Source organism: Ailuropoda melanoleuca, chromosome 13, assembly GCF_002007445.2.
Source record: "Ailuropoda melanoleuca isolate Jingjing chromosome 13, ASM200744v2, whole genome shotgun sequence".
Classification (NCBI taxonomy): Eukaryota; Metazoa; Chordata; class Mammalia; order Carnivora; family Ursidae; genus Ailuropoda; species Ailuropoda melanoleuca.
In genome coordinates, this window is record NC_048230.1 from 30,500,483 (window position 1) to 30,506,482 (window position 6,000).

At 37.0% G+C, this 6,000-nt stretch overlaps 1 protein-coding gene across 9 annotated transcripts in view; it reads left to right on the forward strand.

Annotated features, from left to right (window-relative positions):
* TANC2 (tetratricopeptide repeat, ankyrin repeat and coiled-coil containing 2) overlaps nt 1-6,000 on the forward strand; it is a 363,080-nt gene that overhangs the window by 275,012 nt on the left and 82,068 nt on the right. The window lies entirely within an intron of this gene.

The window sequence follows — 6,000 nt, forward strand, 5'->3', positions numbered from 1 at the left end:
ATATTCATACACTGCTGTAATTTTTTCATCAGTTTTATATATATTATCTCTTGCTGCTTCTTATGGATGATGAGAATTTTAGGTCTTTCATTTTCCTTCCTCCCTCCATCATCTCAGTACCATTTTATCATGATTTTTGTCTGAATCCCCATTATAGTATTTTCGGTATTAGTACTGTGTACCTATGGTTCATCGTGGAACCAAGGATAACATTTCCTTCCTGAGCAATTTTGTTTTTTCTGGGGTTATGAAATGCCTCAATTTAAATTTTGCTTATTCTTTTTTTCTTAAAGATTTCATTTATTTATATGAGAGAAAAGAGAGTGAGCAAGAGAGAGAGAAGACAAGCAGGGAGAGGCAGAGGGAGAGAGAGAAGCAGACTCCCCGATGAGGGGGGAGGTAGACATGGGGCTTGATCCTGAGACTCCAGGATCATGACCTGAGCCAAAGGGAGATGCATAACTGATTGAACCACCCAGGTGCCCCATAAATTTTGCTTATTCTTGGCAGCTAGAGCATGTGACTCTTGATCTCAGGGTTGTGAGTTCAAGCCCCACATTGGGTGTGTAACCTACTTTTTAAAAATTTAAAAATAAAGTAAAATTTGCTTATTCTTTTTCAGATCTATAGCTATAATCCATAATCCTTAATAGCTTGTAAAATGCCTCTCAGTACAGTTTTCCAAATCAGTTACAGTTCCCCTGAGACATCTATCTCAAAGCCTTCCATTCAGCTCAGCCTGGACCCAGGATGCTCTCAAGGCTTCCCACCTAGTTGTTATCCTGAAAATTCCCATTACTTCTCTTCTGTGTTTGATCCCATGTCATCATCTTCTTTCTTGATTTTATTTCTCATTTTGGTGGAGCACGTCCGCCAGTGGCTTCCTATGAAATAATGCATGGGAAGTAAGTTTTTAAAATTTAATGTTTCTAAAAGCAGCTTTATTACATTCTCATACATTACTATTTATTTGACATAATGTAATTCTAGGTTAAAAATTATTTCCCCTCAGAATTTTGAAGGCATTGCTCCATTGTCTTGAGCTTCTAATAATTCTGTTATTAAATGATATTCCTAATTCTTTTTTTTATCAAAGATTTTATTTATTTATTTGTCAGAATGAGAGAGAGAGAGAGAGCACAAGCAGGGGAGGAGTAGAGGCAGAGGGAGAAGGAGATTCCCCACTGAGCGAGGAGCCTGATGCAGGACTCAATCCCAGGACCCTGGAATCATGACCTGAGCCAAAGGCAGACGCTTAACCAACTAAGCTACCTAGGCGTCCCTTATTCCTAATTCTTTATACCATTTTTTCTCTCCAGAAACTTTTAGGATCTTCTTTTTTATCACCATTGTTCTTGGGCCTTTTTTCCATTTATTCTGTTGGTACCTAGCAAGCCCTGGTGATACTCTTTGATTCTGGGAAATGCTTTTGTATTACTTATTGATAATTTTATTACAACCATCTGCTCTGTTCTCTCCTTCTACAACTCTTTTTAATCAAAAATTAGATTTCTTATACTGATACTCTAGTTTTCTTTAACTTTCTTTCCTGTATTCTACTTTTGTTTTTCTGTTTTGGTTTTTTATTTACCTTTAAGACATTTTCTCAACATTACCTTCCAGTGCTTTCACAAGGATTGGCTATCATAGTTTTAATTTCCAGTAACTCTTTTGCCCTAGTTGTTCCCTTCTTTTTTATAGCATTCTGTTCTTGTTTTATAGATGCAGTATTTTCTCTTATCTCTTCCTTTGTACTTAGGCACTGGAAAACTGATTGGAAGCTTATGTGTATAGAGAGCTTAACTATATAGCAGTAAGATGACCCACCAGCCTTTACTGGAAACGCCCAAAAGTCAGTGTTCATAAAGTTTTTCCCTTGTGCTGTTCTTCTCTAGCAAAAAATCCACCAGTCTCTTTCCTGGAAGATATATATCCTGGGTATATATCTAGAGCTAGGCAAGAGAAGAGCTAGAGTTTCACCATTCAGTATGCAGACTTCTACTTAAATCCTTCGTTTTCACTCCCGCACTTGACCCTTACCTATTCTGTGTCTGATATCCCTAAGTCTATTCTCCCTGGTTTTGTTTCTCTAATGAATATAATTCTCTTTCCTGTGGGTGTTGGGGAAGATAGTTACCTGGCTGGGCAGGGTGGGTGTGGCTGTCTGGAGATCTAACTGTCCCCTATATAAACTTCAAATAATTTCTGTGTTTTCAGTTCCTTTCCTCACCCCCATCTTCCATAGTACCTGGTGCTTCTAACTCCTATGCTTTTCTGAGGTTTTACAGATGATTTGGCCTAGTCCTGTTGTCATTACTTCCAGCAGGCATTTATTTCACCTTCTTCTATCTGTTAAGTCATTTATGACTTACATCCACTTTCCAACCTTAGATATTATAACCTGAGATTATAGATAGATATCCCTATAGGTGGAGTTTGCATGTCTCTTTCTTGTTCTCATTTTTGAGGATTTTCAAGAGAAGAGCAAGAGTTTAAAAGTGTCTGTTTCCAATATTCAGAGAAATCTCTTGTCATGGTTAATTAGTAATGAGGAACAGGGAGTCATCTGTAATATCATAAGATTCTAATTTCTTCATAGAAAGCCAGTCCAGCCCAGAGCTCAAAACAGCATATTTCCCCCAACTACATTTTACTATCCCCACTTATCATTGGGCTTCTGAAAACAGTCGCATATTTCCCTCATATTCATTGCTAACTCAGTGTAACTTTAAAAGACATCTGCTTTTTTCTAAATATTTTGTATAAACTAGCTCCTGCTCTTTCTTTAGAAGAATCAGAATAAATATCACCTTCGAAATACATTGAATGCTGAACTTCCATCATCATCATCAATTTACTCATTTAGAATGGATGTTTGAAATGCATCTAATACAAGACTGAAGTTAAGGCAGTGAACAAAACAGACACAGTCCCTGCTGTTACATAGCCCACGTTCTCGCAGTGGGAGAAAACCAATAAACAAACATGTAATATGTCAGATCGTGATGAGTGCTGAAAAGAGCTCCAGGAATTACGTCTCCCCACATTGTCACTTCTTAGTCTCTCTCTCTCTCATCAAGAGAAAAAGTCTCAAGATGTTTATGTTCAATATTTGGAAAATGTTACATATTGTTAGTAGGAAATTAGTGACTACACTTAAGAAGTGATCTCATTTTAAATTCCATGATCATGTCTATCTTAAGCAAAATGTAAATAGATCTTTATTTTGCCTAGACATCTTTAAATTTATATTAAACATTGTATAAGAAATGGCCCTTTAAATTAAAATCGATGTTTATGTTCAAGATTTGGAAAATGTTAAATATTGCAAGTAGGAAATTAGTGATTATTTACACTTACTCAAGAAACATATTTTAAATTTTATGATTATTTCTTCCTGAAGCAAAATATAAACGCACCTGTTTGCTCCTAGAGATAGGATAGTTTTAAGTTTATAGTAAATGTTGTAGAAGAAATGGCACCTTATTATCCCAGTAATTATGCCATGTGTTACATTTTAAGTATATAAGTTTGTTCTTGGAACCATAGAGCAGAAGCCAGCAATCTTGCTTCTCACTATAACAACCAGTAAGCAGAAGCCTTTTCAGTAAGATTTTCAAATCAATTAGTATTTTGATGAAGTAAGCTAATATATGTGAATTAAAAGTGTCTATGAAAAACCTCTTGGTTCAGTAGACAAAGTTCTTAGTGCCAGTTCTTATATATCAGTAATTATCATTGATATTTTCAGGACATGCTGTTCGGTGGGGAGGAAAGGGCAAAGAAGTAACTATGGGATGCCAACTTTCTTGTAAGAAAAAAAGGGATATAAAAAAAATACACATGTATCTGCTTATTTGTGCAAAAGAAACACAGGAAGGATAAACCAGAAGGAAAAAGATACTGGTTACCTAAAGCAGTGGGTGAGAATGGAGAATAGAAAGAAATGGGTAAAGGAAATGGGGTACCCATTAATATAAAGAGGGATGTGACATTCCTTTGCACATATCTTTTTGTATATCTGTGACTCTTAGAAATATAGTGATGTTTCACATACCCAAAACATAATTAAAAACAACCAGTAGGTTGGGGGGGGGGACCCAAAGTGCTACGCCAACATTCGCAACCTAACTGTATTTCAAGATTTTATCCATTTATTTAGAGAGAGTGTGAGAGAGTGCACACACAGGCAAGGGCAGAGGGGAGGGGCAGAGGGAGAGAGAGAACCACAAGCAGACTCCATGATGAGTGTGGAGCCCATTGCAGGACTCAACCTCACAACTCTGAGATCATGACCTGAGCCAAAATCAAGAGTTGGATGCTTAACCAACTAAGTGACCCAGGCGCCCCAAACCGAACTGTATGTCAAATGAATCACATGACCACAATGAAGAAGGCAGTTTGGAAGACAGCATCTTGACTGAATACTGTAAGGCTAAAGACAAAAAAAAAACTGTGCCTAAATGCTATATTCTGATTAATAAATGTGTTTCTCACAGGGGTATGGTTATTAGCAATTCTGAAAATCCTACATGTATATATTAGAATTGATTGGATATATAAAAATATCGTAAATAGCAACCCCAGGTTTCTCATTGTTGGAGAAAGAGGTTAACAAATGAGGAAAGCAATATCTAAAGCGAGCCAGGTGGCACTGGATTGAAATCTGAGGTATCAGTGTATACTCACAATTTTTGTATGTGTATCTTCTTGAAAGAACACAGATACCAACCTGAAGGAAATCCTCATGACTGAAGCTGGAACAAAGTGAACAACAAAATAAATATAGTGTTGGATATAACCAATGGAATAAAATAAGTCCAAATTTATTAAATCACTCAAGTAAATACATGGGGGAGAAGGGACAGCACTTTCTTCCAGTAGAATTGTAATAGTAAATGTAGAAGGAAAGAGGGAGGAAATAGAACATCACTCTCAGGCAAACACTACGTGATAATTGTTGCAGACAAGATCCACTGATGGATACTAAAGTCAGTGGGCAAAAGTTTGAGGAGAAACAGGATTTGTATTGTCTCAAAGTGTGTCCCGCAAGATATCTATTAACTACAAAGGGAAAGAGAATAACTTTACAGTAGAGAAATCTGGCAGAAACCGTTACCTTAACCAAAGTGATAAATGTCAGTGTCTCCAGTAACAAGACACATCAACATCGTGGTCCCTGTGATACGATCTACTGAGAAGGACACAACATTGTTTTTGTGGTATTCTTGCCCAGAAATCTCAGTTGGACTGTGAGGAAAACATCAGACAAAGTCAAATTGACATTCGCCAGAATAACTGATCAGTACACTTCAAAAGTGTCAAGGTCATGCCCATTCATTTGCTGTCTACAAGAGACTCATTTTGAACCTAAAGATACATTCAGACTGAAAGTAAAGGGATGGAATACCATCTTTCACACCAATGGACCTCAAAAGAAAGCTGGGGTAGTAATTCTCATATCAGACAGATTGGATTTTAAACTAAAGACTATAGTTAGAGACACAGAAGAGCACCATATTATTCTTAAAGGATGTATCCAACAAGTGGATATGACAATTATAAATATATATGCCCCCAACAGGGGAGCAGCAAGATAAACAAGCCAGCTCTTAACCACAATAAAGAGACATATAGATAAAAATACGTTGATAGTAGGGGACCTCAACACTCTACTATCAGCAATAGACAGATCACCTAAGCAAGAAATCAACAGAGAAACAAGAGCTCTGAATGCCATACTCAACGAGTTGGACCTCATAGATATATATAGAACACTACACCGCAGAACCAAAGAATACTCATTCTATTCTAATGCCCATGGAACATTCTCAAGAATAGACCATGTTCTGGGACACAAAACAGGTCTCAACTGATACCAAAAGATTGAAATTATTCCCTGCATATTCTCAGGCCACAACGCTTTGAAATTGGAACTCAACCACAAGGAAAAATTTGGGAGAAACTCAAACACTTGGAGACTAAGAACCATCCTGCTCA